This window comes from Podarcis liolepis (assembly GCF_965112155.1).
Source record: "Podarcis liolepis genome assembly, chromosome: 9".
Taxonomy (NCBI): Eukaryota; Metazoa; Chordata; class Lepidosauria; order Squamata; family Lacertidae; genus Podarcis; species Podarcis liolepis.
In genome coordinates, this window is record NC_139564.1 from 56,598,975 (window position 1) to 56,609,732 (window position 10,758).

Here is a 10,758-nt window from a genome sequence, read left to right on the forward strand (position 1 = left end):
GAAAATGAGAGTGAAATTATCTTTCCTGCACTGCTCACATTAGACCAAATAGGAAAGCAAATTGCAAGCTATAGATGGAGACACTCTGAAAGAGAGGCGGAGAGAGATCAGGATAGACTGGCTGTTGACCAGAAACTGAGCATCTGCTGCTACTATTATCTGTGTTCATTTGCAGTCTACATTTTTAATGCTTATCAATTTTTTAACTTTATTCCCGTCCCTTTTTTCCTGCCTGCTGTTGTAAGCTTCATAAAAGATGGAAGAGCTGGAGAGGATTAATATTCTTTGAATTACATTCGGCAGCGGAGTCACGGCTGTGTCAGTTTCTCAAATCTAGCAAGATATTTACCTTCCTCACACTATTTTTCCTCTCCCCACTGCTCGAAGTCTTGCATGTAGACACTGTGTTGAATATTTAACGTGAAGAATTTTCTGATAACTCAAACATCATTATGCTTCTCTGAGCCACACACTACATGACATTTGAGTTCTTGCTTTAATTTACATCCTTTTCCCCAGGATTTCTGGAGTTTTATTGAAGGGAAACCTTTCATGCCCTGCAACACAATACCTGGGTGATTGCATCAACTACTCTAGTCCATATCAGACTGACGAAAACTCCGGTTTCTATCCTGTTTTGTGTGTACATGGGTGTGTTTTGATAGAGCAGCAGGGAGATGGGGTTTTTTATACATGAAGGTTGGTAGTCACTGACTTTTGTAGACTGAGCACAGTGATTGCAGCACCAGCATATTTTAAAAGATGGAAATTATTTAGAGCCTAACGACTACACATAACTTTTAATGTGTTGCTTGAAGCAATGGTTGGGGTTTTTAAAAAAATGCACAGAGCGCATCCCTGAGTCAGATCGGAACAACAATGCATGGAGGCAGGATATTTATAAACCTTCCCTTAATTTGGGAGTGCCAGGAACATGAACGAAAATATAGGAAGCTGTCTTAAATTAAGTCAGATCATTGTAGTGAATGTTCACCTTGTAGTGAGTCTGGCCTGTCTCTTAAGAGACACGCCGGATCTGTAACAAATACTCCCCTCTTCTTCCTGGCTGTGGCCCCCTCCATAGTACAGTGGGAACAGGCTAGAACCTATGTAGCAAGTCCTGTTTGCTTTGCTGAGCTGCTGAGCTGCTGCTCACAAATAAATACAGCTGTCGATGTTTTCCTGACTCCTGCTGCTTCCTGGTATTAGAAGAGAAGAAGAAGAGTTTGGATTTGATATCCCGCTTTATCACTACCCGAAGGAGTCTCAAAGCGGCTAACATTCTCCTTTCCCTTCCTCCTCCACAACAAACACTCTGTGAGGTGAGTGAGGCTAAGAGACTTCAGAGAAGTGTGACTAGCCCAAGGTCACCCAGCAGCTGCAAGTGGAGGAGCGGGGAAGCGAACCCGGTTCCCCAGATTACGAGTCTACTGCTCTTAACCACTACACCACACTGGCTCTCTATTAAGGTGGTCTACCTCTCTCAAGGTAGACACACTGCAAGGTTTGTTCACACAGTGCGTACCTTCCCTAAGCCCAAGGAATACTACACACCAAGCTCAGTATCATGTATGCACACTGGCAGTGGCTTTCCATGGTTTTGGGCAGGGGACATTTACAGCACTACCTGGAGATGATGAAGAGTGAACCTGGGACTTTTTGCCTGAAAAGTAGTTGCTCTGCCACTGAGCTACAGCCCTTCTGCATCGTAATGCTTAATAGATTGCAGCCTGATCCCTTTAACATCCCATTGGAACATAGGAAGCTGCCCTTGATTCATCTAGCTCAGGGTTTCCCAAACTTGGGGCTCCAGCTGTTTTTGGATGACAATTCCCATCATTCCTAGCTAGCTAGCCAGGGATGATGGGAAATGTAGTCCATAAACAGCTGGACACCCAGGTATGGGAAATCCTGACTGAGCTCATGATTTGTGAAGCTGGGAAGTGTTATTTGGGTGTGGTAAAGGTGTGGTAGGACATTTTTGTACAGTTGTATCCTACCATCCAGGAGAAGGAAAACTCTGACCCTAAACATCTGCTGCTTTGCAAGATGTCTTCAGGAGAAAAAAAGGTTAAGGAGTGAACCCTACACAAACCCAGAGCCGAGTCCCTAAGTCGGTGAGATTGCACCTTGTATGCCTCTTTCTGGCAACTCCTGGAGCCAAGTTGGTGCCAAACGTATTGCCATAGCTGTTAACCTTCCCTTTTTTTGCGGGAAATTCCCTTATTCCAACGCCGTTTCCCGCTGCTTCCCACTCCTATCCCGGATTGTTAGATATCCCGTAGACTGTCCCTGGGACAGGTGAGGCTGCTGGTCCCTTATTTTCGAGGCTGCTGATCCCTTTTTTTCAAATCTGAAAGTTGACAGCTATGCGTATTGCTCTGCTTTTCTTTGGACCATATCAGCCAGGCTGATATGCACACCTCCCAGGCTTGCGCCCTGGGGAGATCACATCAGTGCTACTAATGCAGCAGTTTGACTTCACCCCTGGGTGCACTCCATAGTCTCTCAAGACTGATGGATGCCAACAACAACAACATCCTACTTTAGATACTTGGAGTACATGGTTCTCTCCCAACTTTAATCTCACAGCAACCCTGTGAGGCAAGCTAGACAAAGATAACTGACCTAAGGTGACCTAGTGAGCTTCATGGCAGAGTGCAGCTGCAAACCCTGGTCTCACAGATACTAGTCCAACACTCTAACCATTACACCACACTGATTCTTCAAGAGCAGGACACTGGTCTCAGAATATTAGTGCCTTTCCCAAAAGAATTAAGAATTAGTATCCTTCTGATGTCCTTAAAGATTCCAATTATTTTAGCTCTGTAATTAAAGTGTAGACAATGTTTGCTTACCTTCTATGTATTATGTCTCATGTAACTAGGAACATTTTCCTATGAGTATTGTAAAAAAAATAAAAAAATGCAACCATTGTAAGATTAAATCAAGAATGCAGATATAAAATGGCTACTTATCTATTTTTGTAAGTAATTAAAATATAACTATATCTGATACTGTTAAAAAAAATCCCATTTACTTTTAACAGCATTAGCGAAAGTACATTCTTCATAGTTCGTTCCCCCCCCCCCCAAGCATCCTAATTGATTGGGTAATTTAAAAGTAGGCAGAATAGTAGTAATCAAGAAGTAATCATGCATTTCCATGTTAATATAGATGCTCTGTTTTCCAGCTTTCATTTGCTCTGTGCCTATTCATTTTCTCTCTTTTGCCACTCAGAGTTACAATGATCTAGCTAGAATGGTGCTACAGAAGATGCAAAAACCTTTCCAATACATTCCCCGTGAGGGAGGGTGTGAGCCAGCAGTCAGCTCTCCTGGGACATCAGTGCTGGATGGCTGTGCAATTTTAGCTTTGGATGCCGATCTATTTTTAATTGCTTTGGTGCCTTTAAAACTGTTTTGCATCTGCTATTTTAATATCTTTATTGCAGCACGCTAAGGGGTTTGGCGGTAGCAAGCAGGAAGCCTCTGGCAGCGATTGGCTTGCGCTGCTTAACAATCACAGAGGAGATGGGATCAGCCTGCCATTTGTTGCTTCCGTAATTCTAGAGATGTAACTCTAGAGTAATCTAGAGATGGGCTGCGCAGGTGAAGATCCTAAGAAGTAGTGGCCTAAGGTGACCATGTGTCCTCCTTAATCGAGAACAGCCTGTGTTCAAAGGACTGTTAGTGGTCTAGTTGAAGCAATCCACTATTAAAGAGCTCTCTGGACCACACAAGGATGGTGCCTAAACATTACTGCAGAAGGGGATAAGAACTTGCCATGCAGATGCCATTTTAAGATGCCATAGCAAATTGGATTTCATAAACAGATACACTTTTCAAGTTGCTACTATTTTGGTATGGGGATTCTTGCAAAGAATCGCCAATCTTGATTCTGTAGCATCAGCATGAAAGAAAACTACAGAGAAAAGATTTCTGGCTTTCATTCTCTCTTTGAAGTGATATGCGCACCGAGTTTAATTGGAGTCAGTAACTTTCGGTGACTGATAGCAATGGAAGTTGCTGAGAGAACACATATTATAAAGCCAGATCCACAACCCTGGCTATTGTTTAGGAATATATATGTGTTTCACTGTTGCAAACAAATCTATCCATGATATCGGATCTGCTGCCATGATATATATCTTAGCCTAAAAGCTGATTCTGAACAGTCCAGTGATGAAGGAGGACTTTGCAAACCAGCATGGGCTAAGTTCAGATGTTAATACCGTGGCTGGTGTCACGGGTCATTCTTTTCCATGAGGTGGATCAAAGTGGATTTGGGGGCAAACCCATCAAAATGCAGCATTTTATAAGAAATAACAGGATAGATACAAGATAGCTAATGTCATATCTATAAAGGTAAAGGTAAAGGGACCCCTGACCGTTAGGTCCAGTCGTGGCCGACTCTGGGGTTGTGGCGCTCATCTCGCTTTATTGGCCAAGGGAGCCGGCGTACAGCTTCCGGGTCATGTGGCCAGCATGACTAAGCTGCTTCTGGCAAACCAGAGCAGCACACAGAAACGCTGTTTACCTTCCTGCTGGAGCGGTATCTATTTATCTACTTGCACTTTGACGTGCTTTCGAACTGCTAGGTTGGCAGGAGCAGGGACCGAGCAACGGGAGCTCACCCCGTCGCGGGGATTCGAACTGCCGACCTTCTGATCGACAAGTCCTAGGCTCTGTGGTTTATACGACAGTGCCACCTGCATCCCAATGTCATATCTATACTGCTTCCCAAACCAGTGGTGAGAGTGCAGTGAATACAGAGTAAATGTCCAGACATAGTCCATGTTTATGTTATTGGAAATGAACTTGTTCCTCTCTCCTCCTCTTGCATGGCCATGAGGAGACTGGAAACATTAGCTTCCTGGTTTAAATTGGCTATCATTCTGAACTAGCAACTGCAGTTAGTTTAAGCTGTGGTTTATTGACACAAACCAGGATCTTGGTGGTTTCTTTCAATAAACCATAGCTTAAACTTACTGCAGTACGGTCAGGTTCAGATGGAATGAACAGTGGCTCGTTAGCAAATGCTTCTTGCTGTCAACATGGAAGGTTGTTGGAACTTACTTCCACCTTTGGTGGAAGTGTGATAAGGTTAAGCAGTTCTTGTCCATTGTATTTCGGGAAATAAATACGATTACAGGTCAGTCTTCATACAGCACTGGCCCAACAGCTTGCACTACGAGGTTATTTGAAGGAACAGAAGAAAAACTTAATAATAAAGAATCGACCGTCCATTTACTTACAGTAGTTAAACTATGATAGCCCGGTTTTGCAGATACCCTGCTAATGCTTATTTTTACATACTAGTGTTCTATATTTTGGGAAATGGCACTTCTAGAAAAAGCCAACGTATAAGCTAAGGGTCTCAATGGGTCAAATTAAAAGAGAGATCTTTTTCCATTTGGTACAATTTGATTATGTTTGTCAACAATGAGGAGCATGGTCAATTGCCCCTGAGGCCTTTCCAAAGGTTTTGGTTGATATAACAACTCCTATTTTCTATGTCTCTCTCCCTTGAATATGTGAGGGTTAGTCATATATTTTATTGTTTACATGGTGAGATTCATATAAATAAATTTGATTATTATATGCCCCCACCTTTTTCCTATAAGTACGTTCATATTGTTTCTACATCTCTGGACTGATCTTTTTTTGCATTCGGATGTTTATTTATTGCTTTCTAGCCCCTCTGTTGTAAGAGGTTTTGTCTGATATACTGTATTGCACTGTGTAATACCAATACAATCTTTTTCATTTCTTTTTCATTTCTCTTGTTTAAACAGAACTCTTTTTAAAAAGAAAGGAAGTTCCATATTCAAATCTCACCTCAACCAGGAAATCGGTACTCCAAAGCAACTCGTGTCTCCTCCCCCCCCCATACCTCTAAAATATCAGGATGCTGCTCCACAGAAAGTTGAAAAAGGGTGTTCAACATGGCTGCCTCTTGTTTTATGGAACAGCATCCCTGTTGAGATATGACAGGTGCTCATTATTTGCACTTTCTGGAAACAATTGAATACATTCCTGTTTTGACAGGCTCTTCCAGCATGATGAAAAGGTCTCTACTATAGAAGTTTATTTTTGCACTGTTGTTCTTTTTTGTACTGTTTTAAAAACTAATTTTAGTTACTTTGAGGTATGTTTGTAAATTGCCCAGAGATTCATTTAAAAGATGATTCGGAAAATATTATCAATCAATCAATTAATTAATTAATTAATTAAACTTAATAGTTCCTTTTTTCACAAAAGCAACTCAAAGCAACTAAACAGCAATAAATAAGCAACATACATTAAAACCAACCAAGAAAAATCTAAAACTAAAACATTATTATTACCATGGCACACCACTCCAATCTCAGAGTGATGTGAAACTCCAGGGAAGTTTCAGAAGTTTACTTCAGATTCATGTTTCCTTTTGGGAATAAGACACAATGGAGACTGAGGTATCATTATGATATATGGTTTGTTTACACATATATACAACCTGAACCCATGATGGAGGGGTTCACAGGAACAACACCCTAAAAGGGTCTTGTTCCTCCCATAGCCACAGCCTTTGATTCAAACAGAAATCAAATGTTGCTCTCAGGTGTTCCCCTGACTCTCTCTCCAGCTTGCTGCTTTGCTTCTAAGTCACATCACTGCTTCTTCTCCAAGTCTAAACTCTGATTTTTGTCTGTCTCGCTATATGTGAGTTGAGGGAGGAGCCCCAGCCATTTGCAGTCTCCGACAGAGCCCTTCCTTTGTGCTCCTTACATCTCATCAGGAGGCTAGCCTGACTGTTCCAAAAATTAGAAGCCTTGATTAGATTTTAACACTTACTGGATCCAGGGATTAGAGGGGTCTGGCACCCAGGTTAACACCCCAAACTCACAACATTACTGCTGCTGCTACTATATAACGGTGATCTATGCAGAGGACAAGGTAGCACTCCCCTGGGATAGGTAGGACATATTATATAAATGCTACTAATTATATTTGGCCATTTAAACATAAAATGTGTGTGCCCTCTGGCATGCTGGGAGCCGTGTCAGGCCTCTCACCAAGTGATTTCTGTTGCATGGCAACATGTTCTTAGGTCCCCTGGGCACACAGTAAAATAACAGTGCCCCTTAACTCCCAACAGAAGGAAAAGAGGATATTCTTCTGACTCTATGCTCTTCTACATAGCACCATTCTTAAGCTTGCCTGTCTTCTTTACATGTTTTCATGAATAAATACATGGCACTGACTGAAACACAGAGAAGGGAGCTACTATTTCTGTTAAAGTTCCGCTACCCTAGAAAAATATGAACTGCTTTTGTATGTGTTACCGAGAGCTCAGTCTACACATTATGTGGACGTGTGAAATCTCTGCAATTTGCACAACAGTTCAAAATGAGTCTCATCATTACCGGGGCACAGCATAGTGCCTTGAGGTTCGCATGGATGCATCTCCAGGCATGTGCATTGGAGACAAGATGCCTGCACTCCTCGGACACTCCTCAACCAGTAATTTGGATTAGAGATGCACTGGGGAGGAGTGTGAATTCTAATAGCTCATATAAACAAAGCAAGTTCATGTCAATGATTTACCAGAGCCAGGTACCCACTTCACCGTCACCCCACATCAAGGCTGTCCTTCAAAAATAAGTTCACTTGGAGTCTCACTATGGGCTTCCTTCTACAACTAGAGTCAGACCATTGGTCCATCTACCCCAGTATGGTCTACACTGACTGGCAGTGGCTCTCTAGGCTTCAGACGGGGCTCTCTTCCAGCCCAACCTAGAGATTCAGGGGACTGAATATGGTATCTTCTGCATGCAAAGCAGATGCTCAACCGATGAGATAGGCCCTTCCTGTGTATAACACGAAAAATGAGAAAGTGAGACTCTTCCGTCACAGAAGCACAATGGAATTTAATCACAATGTTTTCTTTCCTTGGGAGCTATAGGTGTTACATTCTTAGATGCAAAAACACCAAGAGGTGTTAATGTAATTCTAACAAGAGGCATCATGAGGAGCAAGGGACTCTGTTTGAGAGTTGCTGGCCAGTGGGGCAGCCATGTTTTCTTTGGAAAAAGCACAAGAATACCCTTTGGAACAATCATGTTGTGCCATTTCTAGAAAAATTAACCAACGAACTTAAACTAGCATGGGGACAAGCAACGAAGGACATCTTCACCCCAGTGTGTTTCCCCTTATCACATACACAGCACAACAGGACAATGACCTATCCCCACAACAACATATGAATCATTATGGCTAACCTGACACAACAACCCCCCACAAAACATACTGCAACCAACCAAGCACAACCAACCAAACCTGGACCCTCCAATCTCTCACAATGCCAATAAAAACAAGTAACTATATAAATAAAGTTTTGACTGTTATTTCCATCAAGCTGTTAATATGATTAGTCAAGGAGGCATGAGATCAAGACCCTGCATAGATGCGGATGGTGTTATTCTCTGGTTGCAATTATTTCACTATTAGAGTGTTAACAGGCTCACCAGGGCTATCTCCATCCTTGTATTTTATTTACTGTAGCTCAATTTCGTGCAAAAATGAAATCATCTTCTTGTTTGTATAATTGAGATTCCATAAGCATTTTGGAAACTCAATTGGCTCACTAAACAACACCTCACTTCATGTCATAAGCAGTCATTGTTTGCCAGTTTTAACTGTCAGCTAACAAATAATCTTTTAGAACACGTAGAAAAATAATTAAGTGGCAAGAAATCAGCCATCCATATCAGAACAACTGAACGCTATATCAATAACAGGACATTTACTTGAAACTTCAGCTCAATAGGAGTTGAATCCACAGTCCTTCAGTGCCAGACACCTCATTGATTCAAGTACCAAAAAAATCTTTAATTACCAAGTAACAAGAACTTTCAGGTGTTCAATTACTTACCAGATGGAGCCCATATAGTATCTGAGAAGCATATGGAAATTACCAGAGAAAAATGAGTACTGTTTTTATTAAAATGATAGAAGAGTGGCTCAGTGTAGATCATACCAAATTCCATATGCCAATAGAACATCCCAGGAACAAGATTTTACATATCACACACTTGGCTTCGTCAACAAAAGATCTCAGCCTATTGAAATTTGTATTCAGTTGTTGGAAGGCGCGCCTAATAAAACAACATTACTTCCACATTAAGGTGTATATATAATAACAGCAATTGGAAAATATATAGAATGTGAAAACGGCGAGTTTCTATTTTACTCCAGAGGCCTGCACCACATTACGGTGTTTCTCCTCAGGTTTACTTCTAGCAAAGCATTCAATGCAAATGCACAAATGCAATCTACCCACTTTTTTCAGACAAGTAAAAGTGTTAGCATTGCATTAAAAGGCAGCATGAATGACCTGTTTTCTGAGAGAAACTCTCTTAGATATAGATATCCATTTTATTTTATGTTAAAAGACTTAAGGTTGTGTTTTTTCCTGTGTTGTCACCTGCTGGAGCAATTTAGCACTTGGTTTATGCTGTAATTTTCTTAGGTCTGAGTTAACATCTACTGATGTTACCTTGTAATACTTCCATAATGTGAAACTTTTGTCCTGTGGTGGTTGGATGACTAGGTATAAATAAATGCATCTTGTCTATTTTTTTATGATACAATAATATAATAATAATGGATTGCATTCAACAGTAGCTTTGCACTAGTGGAAAGCAATTCTGTTTGCTCGTGATGAATTTTCCTATGCAGTATAGTCTACCATATCCCCCAAAATCTGCTTCTGAGGGTACTCTGGAACAGTATAGAAAATGATGCCAAGTGCTGTGGTAGATAAGGAAGCTAGCAAAACCCCAAAAGTTACACCTTGTATAAACAGAAGTGTTTCCTGCTGGCTCACTGTTGGATACAAGCAAATAGTTGTTTAGTGCTATCTGTGTACAAGGAGCTTTAGGGAATCATCAAAATTTAGACAGATCCCAGCCACAAACTCAAGACTGACAGAGAGAGGAAAGGCGAAGGATGACAGAGGTAAAGAGTAACAAGGGATGAATGTAAGCAAATGCTGTACTTAATAGGGATAGATGGATCAGCCTCAGTATTGATTTAGGAGTCAGAAATCTTAAATCACCTGGGAGTAGCACAGTCAACCGAGATGCGGAGACCTCTAGGTCCCATTGCATGCCTGGCAGTATCAGCTGAGGGGCAGGAAGCTTCAGGAAGGCCTACTGGTACTTTGGCCCTGTTTGGTCTTCTGGGATTTCAGTCAAGCTCTGAAATACGTCTTTAGAAACACCAGGCGGATCCTACAAATACATGTGCTGCAACTGGACCCCACAGAATTTATCAGCAGTCTTGCAATTAAGGATGAAGACTTCTGGATACTAGTTGCTGGAAACCTCAGGAGGAGAGCGTGCTCTTGGGCTTAGGTCTTGCTTGAGGGTTTCCATGGGCATCTGGTGGCCACTGTGCGCAGAGGATGCTGGACTAGAATTCCTGCTCCGTGATTGCAGTCATGGGATTTTTGTCTATCACATGACAGTGTATGTTTTGACTCCACAAAGTGGGAAGTGACGGACACAGGATGTTTGTGTTACTGTGTTCCGTGAAGTGGGACTATTGTCCTTTGTTCTTTTTCTCTTTGCTGTCTGATGCTAGAGAGAGAGAGGGAGCCATGTTGCAGTGTTCAGTGTGTGTTTATATATAAATAAAGTAGATTAGCCAAAATGCTGAGTTGCTGAGATCTGTTATGCAACTGCACAAACTCTGCAGATCCCTAAGTGTGCCG

General features: G+C 41.7%; 1 long non-coding RNA gene across 1 annotated transcript; it reads right to left on the reverse strand.

Annotated features, from left to right (window-relative positions):
* Window positions 1–234: 234 nt before the first annotated feature.
* Window positions 235–5,890, reverse strand: LOC310686452. The gene is made up of 3 exons (XR_014515931.1): window positions 5,841–5,890; window positions 2,859–2,897; window positions 235–1,199 (listed from the first exon to the last, which is right to left on the reverse strand). It is a non-coding gene; the product is annotated as an uncharacterized lncRNA (long non-coding RNA).
* Between the last annotated feature and the right edge of the window lie 4,868 nt (window positions 5,891–10,758).